At 42.6% G+C, this 11,311-nt stretch overlaps 1 long non-coding RNA gene across 1 annotated transcript; it reads left to right on the forward strand.

Annotated features, from left to right (window-relative positions):
• The first annotated feature begins 1,928 nt into the window (after positions 1-1,928).
• Positions 1,929-2,284, forward strand: LOC131685411 (uncharacterized). The gene is made up of 3 exons (XR_009304794.1): positions 1,929-2,070; positions 2,127-2,188; positions 2,248-2,284. It is a non-coding gene; the product is annotated as an uncharacterized LOC131685411 (long non-coding RNA).
• Positions 2,285-11,311: the final 9,027 nt, after the last annotated feature.

The following is an 11,311-nucleotide window of genomic DNA, read 5'->3' on the forward strand; positions in this document are numbered from 1 at the left end:
AACGGTGTGTGTACGGTATGTAAACTAGGCTCAATGGACTATCCAAGTCAGTCTTGGATCACATACCATTGGGGCAAAAACAGATGTTGCTTCAAGCTGTTTTCAACCCCTTATTAGACAGTTTCCACACAGCCATTCACGTTACGACTTGGTAAGGTCAAGCTAATGTCGAAGCGGGTCAATTAAGGTTGTCTGACGTATGCTCGACGGTCAGATCCTCGACAGCAGTATCAATCTTCACTTTATTGTAAATGAGAGGTATGGGATGATTATAAATTTCCTAGAAGGATTAAAGTTTTAGTTTGATAGAATAATGGATACATTAGGTTTGTTCCAGTACAGGGAAGTCCCTCCGAAGCAAACAGGAGCAAAAAATCAAAACTACCAACTAACGAAGAAATACCGAAATACTCAAATACTGCGGTACACGGTGTACTAGAACTTTTGAACTAGTAGAAGTACTACGGTTCCTTCAGTTCTGCCAATTTTACCAAACCAATCTAGTGATATCCTTTTCTTTCATGGCGTTTTTACCTGGTGCTACACCGGTGTAGTGTAAAAAAAGAGACAGACTGATTACACACAAGTTTGAAAGAGTATAGCACCGACTACACCGGTGTAAATAGTGAACTGTCAAAAACGAACATGACGTCAGATTTGCAAAGTTGGTAGTAGTTATTTATTAATCGTTGTCCAGAGCAGTGATGCCACAAGTACAGATTTATCTAGAATGGTACAGATTTTTGAAGTGTTTCTGGTACAGATTCTGTACGGTACAGATTACAGATTTTTGTGAAAAAGTACAGATTGGTACAGATTTTTTATATGACAGCAAGGTTATGTAATTTAACACTGTGATGTATTCCAGTAAATAGCAGGTAAACGTAGAGTTAGGCCGCTGACAGAGTGATGGCGAGAAGATGAAGTGGAACTGACTGAACTTGAACTGATAAATAAATAAATAAATAAACTGAAGCTGACATTAGAAAGCGATGTGCGCGAAACCTGCTTCCAGCAAAATCATCCCTTTTCCCCCTTTCAGAGTGAAAACCGAGCGGATCTACTCGAAGTGTCTACGTATACTTTGGCATGCTCCATTTGATTTGCTGCAAGCAGGTTTCTCGCATCGTCATGTATGGTAATGCTCAGCTTCTCGCCGCTATTCTATCAGCGGTATTAGGTTACAAACAAAGTGGCGGCGAGCTGATATTGACATTACCCAGTCAATCTGATCCATATTTCTGACTGTTTTCTTGCAAAACTCCAGTTTAAATAAAACAACCGATTCCGAGTTCTGGTCTGGTTTCCTCGAATAAAAAATGAGCATAAGAAAAATGATTTTTTTAAAACAACTTTGTTATTGTTTGGGTACAGAATCCGGTACAGATTTTTCTAGAGAAGAGTACAGATAGAAAAGATTTTTCAACTCCCGGTACAGATTTAATTGTGGCAACACTGGTCCAGAGGGATTCAGCGTCTTTAGTAGCTAGGATCGTCGTTAAGTACATCTGTCGTTGTTTACGTGCAAAACTGTGTTGCAATTTTTCATCTATGCAAAGCCGCCGAGAGCAGAGGAAGCCGACCAGAAAACGTTCGATAGATCAGTGATGCGGAGTTGAGGGTATGGTAATCAATAAATAGCAGGTGAATTAACGCGTAATCTGAGTTTGTAAATGGTTGGCAACTGTCAATGTTTTGGGATTGTATAACCTAAGTCATCAAAACACAGCTATTAGGCTGTGCACGCTGACTCTTAGACGCTGACTGTTGACTACGCCCCGTCGTTAACTACATCTACCTCAGTTAGTTAAATCTACTGCGTGCCGCTGTATCGAAATACACCCACCCGGTCTGCTCGGGGGATTGGCCAGAACAGAAAGGGCATATACAAAAACAAAACAACCATCATTGATTAAATCCAACTTGTTGATTACGTGGAAGAGCTTAACTAAAGTGAACTAATTAATACTATATTTTTTTGCTATTTATCGCATCCTTATACCTACGGGTGGAATTATATTTAGAGCTTAAACCTAGACTTACAATTAGTGAGCAATAACTTAAAACTAGGTGAGAATTGTGCTAGCAATATGAATGCTTATGTTACTATGTTTTTATTTGATTAGGTTAAAATAGATACGAGGCGCGTTTGGTTAATTAATTTACCGCAAACTAGTGCTATTAGAAGGTAAGAGGATCCTCTAGATTCGAGCTCAACATAGATTAACGATAATATTATATGTGCAGGAAACAGTTGTTCGGAACAGACCGTGTTGCCAGTTTATTTGGGTCCTAGCTGGATCACTAAAAGTATAAAGAAGAAAATGAAATTATTGAACATTCTATAACTAAAATCTATATTATAGGAATTTTTTAATTGTATTTCAGTCATCAAGGAATAAATTATTTAATTTGGATCCAGCTGGTTGTCCCCGCAACACTGACGAAGTCGACTTATGGCGATTTCGCTTGAACCTGTAACCACAGAGAACAGACGTCCATCTTCAGCATTCAACTTGTGTAAAATCTCTAACGGTTTCGAAGGTAGTTTGGATATCTAAACCAGGTGCGCTACTGTCGTCATGTTTTTTTGTGGCTGAGTGCGACAGAATTGACAGCGGTTATTCCTCTACCCAGTCAAACTAGTCCGGAACCGATTCGGACTTCCAGCATGAATTCCAGCTCAAATGCGTCAACCGATAGAGTCGGAATCGGTTGTTTTCTTTGAGCTAGATTCCATGCAGAATCCATCCAGGATTTCGAACCGGTTCCGGAATCGATTTGACAGATAGTTGGGATAGGTTGGTGTGGCGGCGCTAGTGTTTTTAGTATATTAATTCAAATGTTTACACACGTTTTTTAAATATTTTTGTTCGATCATGGATGTCTGTTCTCTGTGCTGTAACTGAGTCAGGTTCTAACCCCAACCGCTGTCAGTTCATACATTTTGACAGCAGTTGGGGTTAGGAACTGACTCAGTTTCGCCTCAAACGAAAACCACATTAAAAAATACTTTTACTGTGAGCCGTGTTTACAAACATATTGCTTCACAGTTTAATGGCAGTGTTGGTAAACATGGCTCAAGATGGAGAGAAAGGTGGGAACATTTGACACTTTTGAGTGTATTAGTATTATACTTGCAAAATTAAGCATGGCGGCTGGGGCCCTTGAAGTAGACATCAACATCCGAACGAGCATTCTGATTCTTTGGCGCACGATGAAAAGTGAGAAAAGACCGAGCTTCACTTCGGATCTATCGATTAGGACACTTATGGACACTTTTTACCTCGAAAAAAACCGATTAAATTAACTATTGCCGAACCGAAACGAAACTTATGACAACAGAAGGGCCCGCTACGTCAACTGTTTGTGTTTTTCTTCTTCATATCCTCTTGTTTTTCAGGCTTCATCAAAGAAAAATGACAACCGCACTCACACACAGAAAAAAAATGTGCACACCTATATCCGTCTTGAACATGGCTCACAGTAAAAGCACCAAAAGTCATCATTTATGTCGACTTCGTCTGCGTGCGAGGTGTATACCGGTGTACACATTTTTTTCTATGTGTGCATCAGCTGTCACTTTTTTCAGACAAACAAGAAGAAATGAAGAAGAAAACAGAAGCACGTGGTTCCATACTTCATTCTGATTGGTTAGTGACGTAAACATTTGCTCTTTAGCGATCCTGGACGCCATACTTATTTTTACCACGTGCTTACAAGCTTCGTTTCGATTGGTCGGTTTGTTGATTATGTGCTTCGCGGTCCTGGGACGCCATGATTAATTTCACTAGCAACAAAACAAAACACTCAAACGTGACGAATGTGAACACCTATACTATAATGCATCTCGGTCTGCGTGCGCCAGCCTACCCACTGAGACGTCCAAAAAATTGTTTCAAAATCGTTCAACACGGGTCCAACGATGGACGTTCGTTGAACGGTTATTTGGACGTTGTCCAAATTGGTCCAACGAACGTCCGTCATTGGACGATTTTGAAACCAACCGTTCTTAGAGGGTAGAACAGACGTCCATCTTCAGCATTCCACTTGTGTAAAATCTCTAACGGTTTCGAAGCTAGTTGGGATATCCAAACCAGGTGCGCCACTACCCGGTCAAACCATTCGGAATTTGATTCGGAATCCTGAATGGAGTCAGTATGGATTCCAAATCAAATGCAACAACCGATTCTGAGTCGGAATCGGTTGTTGCATTTGATTTGGAATCCATAATGACTCCATTATGTTTTTTTTGTGGCTGAGTTCGACAGAATTGACAGCGGTTATTCCTCTATCCAGTCAAACTAGTCCGGAACCGGTTCGGACTTCCAGCATGAATTCCAACTCAAATGCATCAACCGATATAGTCGGAATCGGTTGTTTTCTTTGAGCAAGATTCCATACTGAATCCATTCAGAATTTCGAACCGGTTCCGGAATGTATTTGATGGATAGTTGGAATAGGTTGGTGTGGCGGCGCTAGTGTTTATCGTATATTAATTCAAATGTCTACACACGTTTTTTTTAAAATATTTTTTACACAAGTTGAATGCTGAAGATGGACGTCTGACCTCTGTGATAATAGGGTTTCTTATGGCGATTTCGCTTGAACCTGAAACTGAGTCAGGTTCTAACCCCAACCACTGTCAGTTCATACATTTTGACAGCTGTTGAGGTTAGTAACTCAAACAAAACAAAAACCACATTATATTACCGTCTGTTGAAGTCGACGAAAGCCGTACCGCTTATTGACTTCAAATTGGCCTAGACCTAGAAATAAAAGAAGGTGCCGCCTTCGAAAAATAACTTCTGCTGCAATGAGACATCAATTTGAGCATTCAATTTCACTTTGAAGTGTTTCTCGAATCTTTTGAAAAAAATATTCGAATACCGGTTCTACCGGTACTGCCCAGTGAGCAAATTTTCTGGCAGAGACCGCTCTGCTAGATTTCTGTAACTGGCATAACTCGGACATAAACTGTGCAAAGATCCTGGCAATTCCTACCTGGTAGAATTTAGCACGAATCGAGCAAAACATCTGACAAAGATGTGGCAGGAAGCGTGCAGAGATCTTGACCGTACATTTCTGGCTTGATTCTGGATAAACGTGAGCAGCATCGGTTGGTTTAACCGCTTCTGTCAGGAACGGTTGTTGAAATTGGGCGAATTCGTTGCCAGAATTCTCGCGCAAAATGCTCGCAGAAACTCTGCCACCATCAATTTCGCTTTGCTCAACTTTTGCTAACTTTCTGCTTGCCACGCTGACCGGGTAGTAGGTGTCCAAGCTACCACACGGGGTGTGCTGGGGGCGAGTCGGGCTCGAATGGTAACGCTGCCATTAATACCGACTAAACTCCATTGGGCTCCGCCATCGTTCCCCCCAGGGACTACCTCTCGGTATTACTTCTGGGGGGATGGCTGTACTTGATGTACTCATTCACTCTCACTCACGCGTTCATACGTCCTGTATGAGGCTTACTTGGGTGCTCTCTCTATCGCACCTTGATTCACTCTCTAACACTCCACATGAGGCTGACTTTTGTGCTCGCCTTTTTCATTCCTTGCTAGGCTGACTTTTGTGCTAGCCTCTACCACACTACAGAGAACAGACATCCATGAACGAACAAAAATATTTAAAAAACGTGTAAACATTTGAATTAATATACGATAAACACTAGCGCCGCCACACCAACCTATCCCAACTATCCGTCAAATCCATTCCGGAACCAGTTCCAAATTCTGAATGGATTCAGTATGGAATCTTGCTCAAAGAAAACAACCGATTCCGACTATATCGATTGATGCATTTGAGCTGGAGTTCATGCTGGAAGTCTGAACCGGTTCCGGAATAGTTTGACTGGGTAGATGAATAACCGTTGTCAATGCTGTCGAACTCAGCTACAGAAAAACATGACGACAGTGGCGCACCTGGTTTGGATATCCCTAGAAAAACTCTAGTAAGAGAACTGCGGAGAGAAAAACAGCATTTTTGGCAACGTATGCCCCGGAATTGTATGGCAACACGTCCAATGTTATAAGGATAGGCAATGTTCGATTGGATTCGTTTTTTGACAGCTAAACGCGAATCCAATCGATCCAAAATGGAGTCTCCGCAGTTCTCTTTCTAGAGTTTTTCTAGATATCCCAACTACCTTCGAAACCGTTAGAGATTTTACACAAGTTGAATGCTGAAGATGGACGTCTGTTCTCTGTGACCATACCATGTGAGGTTGACTTTTGTGCTCACCCTTAACATGCCGTGTGAGACTGACTTGGATGCTCACTAGAGTGACAGGAAAAAAAATGACCCCTATCGGCCCACCCCTGAGTCGATTTCTAGTCCCACCAGGAGTACTTGTTCCAAATTTGAAGCAAATCGGACAAGTCTAGCTACCGGACCAACGTGCCTGAAGTTTGTATGAGATTTTTCGACAATTTACATGGAGAAAACCCACTAACTCGCATTTTTGCCGCTTGGTGGCACTGTATGCATCGTATTATCACTGTAGGTGAAAATAAGAAAGATAATTTAATTGTCTACAACTTTGTCGAAGACTGCTAGTCAAATCGGCATTGTTAAAAGAAGTTATTAAACTTTTAGCGAAGTGATGTCTGAGTCAGTTTTCCATAGGGCCTAGCAGTGCATGCTTGTGCATCAGTACTCGATTCACACGAACTAAACATTTTTGTGAAATAACCGTTAGATTTAGCTCTATAGTATGTTCAGAAGAATTGTAGTAAATAATAGGAGTCATGTTTTGGTTAGAAAATTTTAGTTCCACATTGTACCACATAGAGGGCGCCAACACTAACTTTTCAACGGAGAGAGATAGAAATTAGGTGTCTTCCACAAAGTTGTAGAACAGGCATTTTGCAATAATTCTCCCGAAAATCTCGATATTCTATCTCTCTCCGTTGACAAGTTAGTATAGGCACCCTCTATGCGGTTACAGTTGGAACTAAAATTTTCCAGCCAAAATATAACCCGTATTATGTGGTATAATTCTTCTGAATATACTATTGAGCTAAACCTAACGGTTATTTCACAAAAATGTATAGTTCGTGGGAATCGAGTACTGATACACAACCATGCACTGCTAGGCCCCATCAGAGTTAAAAATATTCAAATTCATTGAATGAAAATTGATCATATTCAGGCGCATTCATTTTTAATATTCAGTGACGCAGCTGAAAACGTCAAACGAACAAACCACCCATTCATCCATGCATATTTTCATTCGTCTCCGATTATTACACGAAGCGACCGTTCAGCAACGAATCAAACGCTTCAAAGTAGGCCCTGGCACAATGTAAGCGATGATGATTGTTGTTTCATATGCTTTATCGGCATTTGAAAACATTTTCCTAGTTAATTAGTGTAATGAATATATTGTACGATATTCAACTGAATGAATAATCTATCCATAGTTGAATGAATATTTTTTCTATTCACCGCGAGTCGCAACAGGTTCATTTTCAGCCGTCAAAAAAGAGCTTCGATTATTTTTAACTCTGGGCCCCATGGAAAACTGACTCAGACATCACTTCGTTAAAATTTTAATAACTTCTTTTAACAAAGCCGGATAGACTAACAGTCTTCGACAAAGTTGTAGACAATTAAATTATCTTTCTTATTTTCACTTACAGTGATAATACGATGCATACAGTGCCATCTAGCGGCAAAAATGCGAGTTAGTGGGTTTTCTCCATGTAAATTGTCGAAAAATCCCATACAAACTTCAGGCACGTTGGTCCGGTAGCTAGACTTGTCCGATTTGCTTCAAATTTGGTGCAAGAACTCCTGGTGGGACTAGGAATCGAATCAGGGGTGGGCCGATTGAGTTTTCAAAAATTCAATATTTTTCTGGGCAGTCTAATGCTCACCCTTTCACTCCTCTGCCACGCCACGAGGCATCGATAGCTAAGTCCTAACATACTGCGCTACGACCCTCCCGTCTTGGCATGAGGCAGTCCACATATACGCATATACACTCGCTCTTCTGCCTTGCTTCGGAGTGGCTGGGTTTACCCCTTACGCGGTTGTCAGTCGCTGCGCCAAACCTGCCTCAGCATAAACAAACCATTCACTCACTTTTCTGCGTTCGGCCTTTTCCGCTCCAACTAACCAATCACTAGTTAGTCGTGCCCGTCGTCTGTTGCTCGGTTCGCCAAATTACCTGAAGCCTACAGGCAAACTGGGTGGTAGCAGCAGAGACTGCGTTCCACTTCTCCACCGATTGACACATCCGCTGAATAAGGGTATCAGGGGTTGTGTCCCAGTCACAGACGTCAAGCATTGCTCTTCTTTCGACGTCGAAACGAGGACATACGAACAGTATGTGTTCGGCAGTTTCATCTACACCTGGGCAGTCCGGGCAGGCTGGGACCTCCGCGTGTCCGAACCTGTGGAGGTACTGTCGGAAACAGCCATGGCCTGACAGGAATTGTGTTAGATGGAAGTGAACTTCCCCATGGGGTCTTCCCATCCAGATCGATATGTTAGGTATCAGCCGGTGGGTCCACCTACCTTTCGAGGAGTTGTCCCACTCACGCTGCCATCTGGCGACCGAGGTCACCCTGGTGCGCTCGCGGGCTCCTCTATTTCCACGTAGCTCGAAGCACTCCTCATCTTCCAGAATGACCAGCCCGACTGGCATCATGCTCGCTATCACGCAGGATGCATCGTGTGATACCGTGCGGTAGGCAGATATCACTCTGAGGCACATCACGTGGTAGGTGTTCTCCAGTTTCTGTAGGTAACTGGTTACCCTCAGTGATCTTGACCATGACGGGCCGCGGTACCTGAGGATAGATACGGCAACGCCTGCCAGTAACCTACGTCTACTGGCGCACACCGTCCCGGTCAAACCATTCGGAATTTGATTCGGAATCCTGAATGGAGTCAGTATGGATTCCAAATCAGATGCAACAACCGATTCTGAGTCGGAATCGGTTGTTGCATTTGATTTGGAATCCATAATGACTCCATTCAGAAATCCGAACCGGTTCCGGAATGAGTTTAACAAGCATTTTTCTGGTAAATTTTCTGACAGAGACCGCTCTGCTAGATTTCTGTAAGTCTTGGTTTGGCAGCCCTGTCAGATTTCTGCGCGTATCCTCTCGGGTTAGTTGAGCTAGGGCGAACTCGGTTTCTCTCGCATTTTCTGGCAAATTTTGACAGGAACCGAGCTAAACCCTGGCATAACTCGGACATAAACTGTGCAAATATCCTGGCAATTCCTACCTGGTAGAATTTAGCACGAATCAAGCAAAACATCTGACAAAGATGTGGCAGGAAGCGTGCAGAGATCTTGGCCGTACATTTCTGGGTGGATTCTGGATAAAAGTGAGCAGCATCGGCTGGTTTACCCGCTTCTGTCAGAAACGGTTGTTGCATTTGAGCGAATTCGTTGCCAGAATTCTCGCACAAATCGCGCAAAATGCTCGCAGAAACACTGCCAGCATCAATTTCGCTTTGCTCAACTTTTGCTAACTTTCTGCTTGCCACGCTGACCGGGGGGCAGTTGAAGATGTCATAAACATACAACGCATTGGACTAACGTAGGATGACTTAATCTCACTGGGTGGTTGACGTAACCGATTATTGTCAAAAAAGGGCTATTAAACGTATTACGAACTGAACAGTTTAGACCGCCATTATGTCACGTAAAAAGCTGGATACCATGAGAATTCAAAAAAAATTATTATGGCTAAGATTTCCTTTATAGCAGACTTGATCTCAGAAGGCGTTTTCCGAAGCAAATATAGTTTATATGCCGAACCAGTCTTTTTTTCCTCATTTGCCAAGAGTTGCCCCGTACTAAGCAGAACTGTCTCTGTTGCTGTCGCCAACATTGGCCCTTCATACCCTCCAGGTGAGCCGTACAAACCGGACATAGTCCCTGTTATTGTCGCTAACAATATGCTCCTTGTACAGTTCTTAGGTATCGGTCATTTTGTTGCTTTCTCTGCCTGACGTAATGACCGGGGACGTTTTGATAGGGACTAGGTACGTCATGCCATCCGTTGCTAGTAAACTATATTAATATTAAGCTGATGATAAGCTGAAGCGGAAAGCGAAGCGTTTGCGAACGCGTCTGAGCACTTTACATAGTGTTTTGCCGCTTTCGCCGAAAGCGCCCCGCTTTTACTATGACAGTATTACGCGTTCTACATGCACACTTAGGCTTGCCACCTCCGGCAAGGCTTCCATCCGGAGATTTTTACCGATCTGGGATAGGTTTGTATAGAATAGAATAACTCTAGAAAGAGAACTCCGGAGACTCCATTTTGGATCGATTGGATTCGCGTTTAGCTGTCAAAAATCGAATCCAATCGAACATTGCCTATCCTTATAACATTGGACGTGTTGCCATACAATGCCGGGGCATACGTTGCCAAAAATGCTGTTTTTCTCTCCGCAGTTCTCTTACTAGAGTTTTTCTAGTATAGAAGCACGACTATTCGTTGAAACCAGACCTGCAGTCTTTTTGTAACTCGTCAAGGTATCAATTACTTAAGTTCACACATTTGGACACCACTGTGCTGAGCTTTTCTTATTAAAATATCAATTTCTCGCATTTGTAAACCATTTCGGCGATTTAGATATGTGTGAAATTTCAACTCCCCGGCTTACACCAAAAAATCCAAAATCCGACCATTCTCGCTGTGGACGATAAGCCGAACAAGGATTGCCCTCTACCGGGGGGGGGGGGGGGGGGGGTGACAACCCTACCCAAGCAACCAAAAGTTCGTATAAGGGGGCTGCATAAGTTTCTCGTTTCAAGTAATTTTTCGATACGTTTCGTGTTCTAATAGCGGCTTACGCAGATTTCAAGTTCCATTAAAGCTTAAGCAGCTTTAAAGTTCGCTAAGAACTTTATATGAACTTTAAAGTGTGCTTTTTAAATATTATCCTAACTTTTGGTTGCTTGGGTATGCACACTCCATAGTTCAAACGCATTCACTTTGCTTACCGGTGCCGCATCGCAAATCGCGTAAGCATGTCATCGGCCTTAGGTTTATGTTTCAAAATACTTCGGAAAACAAATATGGTCCAGAATTCAATCACTCTTACATAGGGACGATTCTGGAAGAATTGGCCGTGAATCGCTAGCGGGCGAATCGCTCGCTATTAGGAATAGCTTCCACAAAACTGGTTCTTCAATTAACGCCAAGAACTTCTCCATTGCTCCACGAATAATCGATAACATGTCAGAAGAAAAAGCAACACGCACAAGGGAAAAGCATCCAAGATTATTAACGCGTTTTCTGTTCGACATTTCGAGGGACCGTCTAGTACTTCATGGTAC

Source organism: Topomyia yanbarensis, chromosome 2 (assembly GCF_030247195.1).
Source record: "Topomyia yanbarensis strain Yona2022 chromosome 2, ASM3024719v1, whole genome shotgun sequence".
NCBI lineage: Eukaryota > Metazoa > Arthropoda > Insecta > Diptera > Culicidae > Topomyia > Topomyia yanbarensis.